The sequence below is a fragment of the Salvia miltiorrhiza genome, chromosome 1 (assembly GCF_028751815.1).
Source record: "Salvia miltiorrhiza cultivar Shanhuang (shh) chromosome 1, IMPLAD_Smil_shh, whole genome shotgun sequence".
NCBI classification, from domain to species: Eukaryota; Viridiplantae; Streptophyta; class Magnoliopsida; order Lamiales; family Lamiaceae; genus Salvia; species Salvia miltiorrhiza.
In genome coordinates this window covers 5,941,001-5,951,333 of record NC_080387.1, presented here as the reverse complement: position 1 = coordinate 5,951,333, position 10,333 = coordinate 5,941,001, and the positions used below count along the sequence as shown (strand labels likewise).

The following is a 10,333-nucleotide window of genomic DNA, read 5'->3' as shown; positions in this document are numbered from 1 at the left end:
AAGTGTCATTCGAAATTTCAAAGTGTCATTTCAAGTGTTGAAGTGTCATTTGAAGTCTTGAAGTGTCATTGTAAATTTCAAAGTGTCATTTTAAGTATCATAGTGTCATTTGAATTCTTCAAGTGTTATTTAAAGTGTTGATGTGTCATTTGAAATATCATAGTGTCATTTCAAAAGAATAAAGAAGAAGGGAAAAATGAAAAAGAAAAAAAGAAGAAAAATGACACTTTTTTTTTTGCAAATGAAACTTTTAATATATATATAAACGTCACTATTTTTTCTTGCTAAATGACACATTTAATAATAGAAAATGACACTATTTTACTTGTAGATGATATTATTCTTAAGTATAATAACACTTTAGATATAGTTTCATTTACATATATTCTTAAAAATAATAAATGACACTATGTTACTTGTTAAGTAACACTATTAATTAAAACATCGAATTGAAATCTTGTAGTGTCATTTCAATTGTTGAAGTTTTATTTGAAATGTCATAGTGTCATTTGAAATCTTGTAGTGTCCTTTGAAATGTCATAGTGTTATTTGAAATCTCGTAGTGTCATTCAATTTTTGAAGTTTCATTTGAAATGTCATAGTGTCATTTGAAATCTTGTAGTGTCATTTGAATTGTTGAAGTGTCATTTGAAATGGAATAATGTCATTTGAAATGTCATAGTGTCATTTAAAATCTTGTAGTATCATTTGAAATCTTCTAGTGTCATTTAAATTGTTGAAGTGTCATTTGAAATGACATAGTGTCATTTGAAATCTTGTAGTGTCATTCGAAATGTCATAGTGTCATTTAAAATCTTGTAGTGTCATTTGAATGTCATAGTGTTATTTTTAAATCTTGTAGTGTCATTTGAAATGTTATAGTGTCATTTGAAATGTCATAGCGTCATTCGAAGTGTCTTTGAAATGTCATAGTAACATTTGAAATCTTATAGTGTCATTTTAATTGTTGAAGTTTCATTTGAAATTCTCGTAGTGTCATTTGAAATCTTGTAGTGTCATTTGAACTGTCATAGTGTCATTTGATAGTGTCATAATGTTTAGGGTTTAGTATAGTGTCATTTACATGTAAGTGTCATTTGAAATATTGTAGAACAAATGATACTATTTTTCTTACTAAATGAAACCTTTAATATAGAATAAAAGAACAAATGATACTATTTTTCTTACTAAATGAAACCTTTAATATAGAACAAATGATACTAGTTTTCAAACTAAATGAAACCTTTAATATAGGACAAAAAAAAGAGCGAAACTTTTAATATCATTTATTAATGATACTATTTTTCAAACTAAATAAAATAAAAAAAATAATTAAAAACTTGAAACGAAAAAGAAAAAAGAAGAAGAAGAAAAAAGAAACTACATGCTTAAAAGAAACTACAAGTATTAAAAGAAAAAAACTATAGAAAAAAGAAAAATACTACAGTATTAAAAGAAAGAAACTATAGAAAAAAGAAAGAAACTACATACTTAAAAGAAAGAAACTACAAAAAATCTCGCCTTTTAATAAAGAAATTACATACTTAAAATAAAGAAACTACAGAAAAAAGAAAGAAACTACAAGTATTAAAAGAAAGAAACTATAGAAAAAAGAAAGAAACTACAAGTATTAAAAGAAAAGAAACTACGTACTTAAAAGAAAGAAACTACAAGTATTATTTTAATAAAAAAAATTACATATTTAAAAGAAAGAAACTGCAAAAAAAAAAATTACATACTTAAAAGAAGAAACTACAAGTATTATTTTAATAAAAAAGAAACTACAAAAAAAAGAAGGAAACTATAAAAAAAAAAAAACTACAAGTGTTATTTTAATAAAAAAATTACATACTTAGTTAAAAGAAACTACGTAGTTAAAAGAATGAAACTACCAATAAATAGCAATACCTACAAGTATTATTTTAAAAGAAAGAAACTATGTAGTTAAAAGAATGAAACTACCAATAAATAGCAATACCTACAAGTATTATTTTAAAAGAAAGAAACTACGTAGTTAAAAGAATGAAACTACCAATAAATAGCAAAAGAAACTACGTAGTTAAAAGAATGAAACTACCAATAAATAGCAAAAGAAACTACGTAGTTAAAAGAATGAAACTACCAATAAATAGCAATACCTACAAGTATTATTTTAATAAAAATATTGGGAGGGGGGAGCTGGAATTCAAACCCACAACCATTGCCTACATATAAGCCCAAACCAACTGCGCTACCTTATCAATTGGTAACAATTCCTTTCGAATTATATATAATTAGTAATAAAGTCATTACAATTTTTTTTTAATATATAAATTGGAGCCGGATCTCGGGTCCGACCCGGCCCAAATCCGCGCTCACTGTGCGCGCAGAAATTGCACGGCGCTCACCTAAGTGCGTCTCGAAAAAATATATAAAAAAATATGTCACACTAAAACTTCTACAGATAATATCAAATTAAAATAATAATTAACAATCAAATTTATTATAAATTATACTATAAAATAATGACCCGTCGAGTTTCGACGGGTTATACACTAGTTATACTAGTAGTGTAGCGTAAGTATAGTAAATTTAGCTAAAATCGCGATGGATAACAAAATCGGATCAAATCAATAGTTAAATGATTATCACTCTAAATATTAAAGTTTGCATACAAAATCAAAACTTGATAATAAAAAATGAGTAATCTCTAAGCAATTAACCCTACTTAAAAATTATATTTTACAAAAGTTTGAAAAATATTGCGTTCTCAAAGGATTGAGAAACAAGAAGAGATCTATTAAGAGAAAGATTTATTCTCCAAACAATCTTAACAGGTTCACGCACAGACTACATGAAATTAGTTTGTGATCCCTTTTCATGGAGATTTACCCATCACAGAAGGAGAAAACGATCATATATCTCCTTTCTACTCAATTCTGAGACAAGATCGGACATTATTTAATTTCGATTCGTCTCCATTGTCGTGAAAGAAACCCTCTTCTCTCATATGTAGAAAAAGAGGGAGCGGAGAGACGGCACTATTATTGATTTTCCGTAATTTCACCACTGGTAGTCGAGAAAAGAGTAATCACAGTTTCTAAATAATGTTTTGGAATTGAGCCTCAAAGCTTCAAATTAAGGAAGAACAAGCGTTATGAGTTGGCAGGTTTGGTTAGGTAACATAATAGAAATGTATCCAATCAATCCATCTATATATGGTGGATAGTACGAAGCCTTTTTTTCAAATTATGCCCGAATGCGTTTAAACTAGTTATGGTGAAATCAAGACACCAAAACAATTTTGTTAGAAAAATATAGTATGAAGAATTAAAATGATGCTTATATATTGTTAGTTGTCGCAGCAACATATGAAGTTCGACCACCAAAATATCTCAATATAAGGATAATTGTAAGGGTTAATTGCCTATAAATCCATAACGTATATATGGAATTGATTTTTGCACCTAATTTAAAAAATTCGCTTTTAAATACATAACCTTTTCCTTTTGTCTCGATTTTTTCCGGTGATCGGTTTTTTTTCACACCGGCGCTGGAATTGACACTGTGGCAGTCGGAATTAACACTGTGGCAGCCGAAAACTGACACCTAAGCTTATTATTGACATGTGGAAAAAAAATAATAAAAAAAAAACAAAAAAAACACACATCATCATCTTCCCCAATCTCCCCCACCCCCAAACCCTAATCTCCCCTTCCCCCACCCGCCGCCGCCACCCTCAGCCGCCGGCGACGGCGACGACGCCTGCCGCCCCCCTCCCCCAACCCACCTCGCCGCCTTCCTCCCCTTCCCCACCTCGGCACCCCCCTCCTCCTCCCCACCTCGACAGCGCGACGGACGAGCTCCAGGGCTCAGCGGCGACTCGACGACGACGTCAGCCTAAAAACAATCTCAAATTTCTTTTCAGACATCCCCAAGAATCAATCGCATCCCCCATTTCTCTCCAATTTTTATCAACTACACACCAAGAACACACGCAGGAAGAAAGTGCAGCGAAATTAAAGAACGCGGCGGTGCGCAGAATTAAAGAACGCGGTGGCGGCGACGACGACGATTTAACAGATATTCCAGGGCTCTTCTCCCCGCGGCGGCGACTTAATAGAAGTGGGTCGAATCCACCGAAAATTCCAGGGCGGCGGTGCGGCGATTTAACAGATAGAAACTAGGGCTCTTCTCCCTGTGACAGGCGCCGCTGTCACCCACGACCGCCGCCTCGCCATCCCTTCTCTCCTCGCCTCTGCTCTCTCTCCTCCCTCATCTCCCGACGCACACACACAGACGGGCGACGCGAAGAAAATCAACGGCCGCCTCTGATGCCCTTCGTCCCTCGTACTCAAACTTCAATTTCCGGTGTCGATAGTCAACAGACCACCATCGTCGTTCGATTTCCGAAGGAGAGGTGGCGGTGGCGGCAGCGGGTGGGAGAAAGGGGGAAGAAGACGATGTCACGATGGGGTTGGTTTTTTTTTTTTTTTTTTTTTGGTTTTTTGTATTTTATTCCACATGTCATAAATTGGCTTAGGTGTCAATTTCCGGCTGCCATTGCATCTATTCCGGCTGCCACTGTGTAATTTTTGACATCGATGTAAGAAAAAATCGGTTATCGGACAAAAATCAGACAAAAATAAAAGGTTATGTATTTAAAAGCGAATTTTTTAAATTAGGTTCAAAAACTAATTTCGTGTATACGTTATGGATTTACGTGCAATTAACCCTAATTGTAAAAGTACCTCACATTTCAAAAAATTATGTTTATGTTACAAAAATGATCTCTGGTACACGGAAGATGATGTGTTTTTCTGGTACGCGCATGTACATATATCACAGGGGATAAAATATGAGATGAAGTGTGAATCATTTTTTAAAATACTCCCTCCGTCCCATTATTCATGGCTCAAAACTTTTCGGCACGGGTATTTAGGAGAGTTAAAGTGTAGTGACCCGCTCTTTTATATATATTAAAATCCAGTATTTTGTGTTTATTATTTTTCATCAGCGAATGGAACCGATTATTATCCGGATATGAATTCAGCTTATGATCCTGAATTTATATTATTGAAGCAGTCAGTGATGTTTTTCAAAAGTTATAACTGGCTTAGCGAAGTCATGTTATTTATTGAGCGAGATGAGACTATCGATTATATTATTTATAATTACTTAAGTTGTGGATTATTGCCGCCTCATGAGTTAATTAAATCTGCGGATTTAATTTAGATTCATTTTACACCCTGTCAATTCTAGCAAGGCGGGAAATCATAGGTTGAAACACAGGATTTATTAAAAAAGTTAGACAGTATCAAAGCAGATACGAGCACGTGATTCATATTACAATTACAAAAGCACCGAGATATACGAATATATCTCATTTATTCACCACAATCGACCTCCATTTCTATCTTCAAAATTACACCAACACTAAGTACCAAAAGGAAATAACAGAATAAGAAAAGGGAAAAGGAAAAGTGGGCTGCAAAGGCAGTCACCACTGCACTCTTTCCTCCTGCTCCACCGCCTATTTTGCACCTTTTGACTAAGCACACTCAAGCGTGCATACCACATCCAACCACCATCTCCAATCTTTTGACTTTACAGCCAACAACTCACTTATTAAAGCACCCGCCTAACACTTCATTCCTTCTCTCATACACCAATCACCAGCAAGGGAGATGAAGAGAAGTTAATTCCTGCTGCCAACTGCCAAGTATCGAGAGGTGAGTCTTGGCCTAAGTTTTCTTCATTCCATACTTGCTTCTTTCTGCATTTGTTGAGGAAACAACATTTGCAATTTCAGTTCATTCCCCATTGAATTCAATAATAACAGCAGCCACCAACACATTCTCAAGGTATTTTTATGCTATCTCAGTTCACTACTTTCATATACACATTTTACACCCCAACAGAGCATGCTTCATGTATTAAAGGTTCAGAAATATAGGATTAAGCATACTACAGAGAGACATAGCAAACCATATGCGAATACATGATTAATGGCATAATCTTTTATTTCATAAGAATCTACATTCTATATTTTTTTTTTACGCGAGCCACAAGCAATGAGAATTCATATGATACAGAAGCAATCAACTCCTAGATTAATTTCTTGCCTTCACAATAGACTATTCAACTGGGGAATGAAAACTAGAATAAAGACCTTACCTTGCTTAACTAAGTTCAAGAACCCAAGTCTGGAACCAAGCCGGGAGAGCTATGCTCGTGTTTAGGTGTGGGGCCGAGAAGCGATGACTGTCACAGGCCACTATCCCAATGACGGGTTAACCGGGGTTATGACTTGGGTGAACAATAAGAAATGGAAATTTAAAAGGGATTTACCAAATAACCAACATTAATAACAACAAACTAGTGGTATATATATATATAACCACTTAGGTAATTAACAAATGAGCCAGCCATAACGACTAAACCCCAAATGAAAGTTAAACAAAATGAAGGAGTAATAAGTTCCACAATACGATAATAAATTCAGAGTGTTTGCAGCGGAAAAACGTGTGAGTTATGCATATGGAGATGCATACTCAAGGTTTCATTACATAAACATCAAAAGGGAAATCCGCTCAACACCGATCCATTCCATCGCCTGCTCAACCTGCACATTTAGAAATACATGCAGGGCTGAGTATAAAAATACTCAGTGACATAAGCCGAAAATACAACATGCATACATATATAAATTGAACTGCCATAACAGTAACACACAGGGGTTTTCATAAATGACCTGCGCTTACTAAAACATTTCATTCATTTTCATAAAGGTGGATGCATCCCATTTTCAGTCTATATGATCCATATCTGTCCTTTCTGTCACGCGCCGGGAAGGAGGCCTCCTTACCACGGACGCCAAGACCGGTCGCAAGCGACTCGCGGTCTCCATGAGTGTACACGTTAACCCTAGCTAGCGACCTTTGTCTAGCATAGGATCCCAATTGGATTTCCTTTAAAGTTGGCGAACCAACACAGATAGGATACATATAAAAACATAAACATTTTGGCAGTCAATCATTTCATAAACATTTCATTTTCATAACATTTTCATTTTCATAAAGGGCATTGAACATATAAGCATTTTATAAGAACTGAATAAATAGTCAAAACATATCATGCATATATATTCGCATATGAGGCCTACGTCACGCAGGGGATCTCTATATACGTAATAATAAAATAATGCCCACCTCAATTGTTCTTAAAGCTGGCGTGGAGTCGTTTCTTCTTCTGCTTCACTTTCTGTCGCCCGGACCTTCATTGATGAAGAGTCGATAAGTTCGTGAAGAAATTGTCATAAGACAAAGTCTAATTCTACGTGCCTAAGGTATCTTTTAATGTTTTAGGGTTCTAGCATCCATATTAATCTCGTTTCATTCAATCAATAAAATGTAACCACTTATCATGTAACTATCATATAGGTTCGAACCCAATTGTTCGAACATCAACATGTACATAATCCATAACTTCCTTCTACACCCGTCATTTAGTCAAGTACTCCATCAATTAAGAACAAGCTATATATTATTACCCTGAAAATTTAATCATTATAAATCATGCTTTCTCATACTTCGCACATTTTCATCACTTAAATAAATAAATCATTTATAAACATATGCTTAGCAATTTAATATCTCAATTAAATCCCAAGCTCATTTGATAAAGTAAATCATATACTTAATCATTCTATAACACAATTCCATATATTTTTTTTTATCATGTAAATAAATAAGAAATTCCATTATTCATTTATAAATAATAAAACATTTTAAAATACATTGAGATGAAATAAAACATTTTAACCATTTAAAAAAAATCCATACTCGTAAGCTTTGAAAATAATTTTATCATGTAATAAATAGGGCTTAATCCCAAAATATTTGCTTTAAAGTCCATTAATAATTTAAATAATAGAATGGACTTCATTTAGAATAAATAATCCCAACTTTAAATATTAAAATTTAAATCAAGAGATTTAAATTCACTAAATAATTTAGTGTAAATTCAAACATTTTTTTTTTAAAAAAAAAATAAGGCCAAAAATTCGTAGGCTTTATTAATCAATTAACAGTTCAAAACTTAATTAAAATGGGCCCATTACATTTTATTAAATAAAAATCGGCCCATTCTTTTTTTTTTTTACAAAGCAGGAAGGCCCAGCAACATAAAATAAAATCGGCCCATTTTATTTAAAACTTTCGGCCCAAGCTAAATAAATAAATCGGCCCAAACAAAATTAATAAAAAAAAGCCCAATTAAATCCTAACCCTAACATAACACACATATATCACACACACAAACACATAACACACGCACATCACACAAATACACACACTCAGCACACACAACACTCTCACTCTCCCTCTCGGCTCTCTCTCTCGCCTCTCTTACTCTCACTCGGCTGAGGGCGGCACCGCCTCCGGCGCGCCGCCTCGCCGGACGTCTCCCCTCTCCCTCTCACTCTCATCGCTCTGTCTCGCCGGAAGTCAGCCGCACGCCGCCGCCTTCGCGTGCCACTGCCGCCTCCGCCGTGGCCAAGCACGGCGCCGCCTGGTCGTCCCCAGCCTTGGAACAGGGTGACAGAGGCCTCTCCGCCGCTGCATGTGCCTTCTCCGGCCGTTGTGAAAAGCCGAGCGTCGTCGCGCCGCTTCCCCCGTTCTCCGCCGTCTCCGCCATGGCCGGAATCGTGGTGGATGGCCGAGCCTTGCCTCGCCGTGAAGGTAGGCTCCAGATCTGAGCTCCCTTTCCTCTCCTTTCTATTTTAAAAAAAAAACAGATCTGAACTCCTCCATTTTCTCCTCTTTTCCGGCCGAACAGAACCGCCGTTCGTGTCGCTGCGCCGCTGCTTCCGCCGCGTCGCCGGAAAAGATAAGTCTCTCCCCCTTTTTCCCGTATCTCTCTCTCTTTTTTTTATTTTTACAGAAGCCCTAACCATCTCTCTCTCTACCCTCTTCTCTCTCGTTTTGGCAGGACAAGGGCTAGCGGCTGTGCCGCCGCCGCCGTCGCCGACCGTGAGCAGCCCCCGGCTGCTCTCACCTCTTTCCCCATTTTCGGACATACACAGAAGGCAAAGACACAAGAACCCCCAAATTTTTCAGTCCAGATTCAAAATATAGAACAAGTTAGGGTTTTAAAAATCTGTTCTTTCATCATTCATTTCCTTTTTATTAAAACTGATTGTACATGTAATAGATTAGAGAATATAGTAAAATGTGTGCGTGTGTATTATTCTGTTGGTGGTTCTCTGATGGTGATAAGCTGATGTAATTGAAACAATAATAGTCTAAAAGAAGTGGTAATGGATGCGTGTGTTCGATCTGTTTTCATTTGAATCATAGTTTTGTAATTTAACAAATGAATGTATGGAGAAAGTAAAGTAGGAGGTAACCTTGATAATTTTCTGAACTCACAAAGTTTGATCTGCGAATCAACAATTTAACAATGAATTTGGATCTGAATCTGCTTGATTACTGGAATTTGGAAACATAAACATAGTTAAAATGGAGGGTTGTATCCCCAAGGAAGAAGAAGAGAATTGGTTGGAACACTTACCTCTGCACTTTAAACTTTGTTGGGTGTGTTGAAAAGAGAAGGAAAGAGCGGATGAACTAATAGAAGGAAACTTAGCTTTTAAAACTTGGCTTTTGTCTAATTGAAATGGCAGAGGATTGATGATAAGATTTTGATTAAATAAAAGCTAATTGCATGTTGAGATGTTAAAGGTGTAGAAGATGGCTGGCAAAAGAAAGTGTAAAGAGTGTTTAGTGGAATGATGAGTGTGTGGAATAATGAGTGTTTAGTGGAATGATGAGTGTTTAGTGGGATGGTTGGCATATGATGAGTGTTTCCAACACCATCAATTTATTTAAGAGTAAGATGGATGTGGAAATGTGTAGGTGCTAGATGAATGTGATGAATAAAATCCTTATTCTGTATTTGTAATACTAATTTCGGGTTCTCATATAACGAAGCTTCGTTATAACTCTCTATAAATTACATATTTTATAACTCGTTTTATAAGTCGAAAATTAATTACGACTTCAAGTAAATAATAGAAATATTATTTCTATCGTATATAAATTAAATAACATGACTTTGCTAAGTCAGTTATAATCCGAAATAATAATTATTGACTACTCAATAATCCTTTAAATCTCAAACGGATTCAAAAAAAATAATAAGAATTTAGCACATCAAAACACATATATAACAATTAAATCATATCAGATAAATCAAATCAGTTTTATTATTAATGGATGCCGAACCCTAATTATTAAGTCTTTAATCAGTGATTAAAAACTGGGATATGACAATGACTGCCCTGCTTTGTCGA

General features: G+C 35.2%; 2 long non-coding RNA genes across 2 annotated transcripts; one reads left to right on the top strand and one right to left on the bottom strand.

The window, feature by feature from the left end:
• Positions 1–6,325: 6,325 nt before the first annotated feature.
• Positions 6,326–9,742, bottom strand: LOC131016178 (uncharacterized). Its single transcript, XR_009098878.1, has 4 exons — positions 9,553–9,742; positions 9,389–9,470; positions 7,191–7,255; positions 6,326–6,604 (listed from the first exon to the last, which is right to left on the bottom strand). It is a non-coding gene; the product is annotated as an uncharacterized LOC131016178 (long non-coding RNA).
• On the top strand, positions 8,643–9,326 carry LOC131016222 (uncharacterized). The gene is made up of 2 exons (XR_009098888.1): positions 8,643–8,720; positions 8,818–9,326. It is a non-coding gene; the product is annotated as an uncharacterized LOC131016222 (long non-coding RNA).
• Positions 9,743–10,333: the final 591 nt, after the last annotated feature.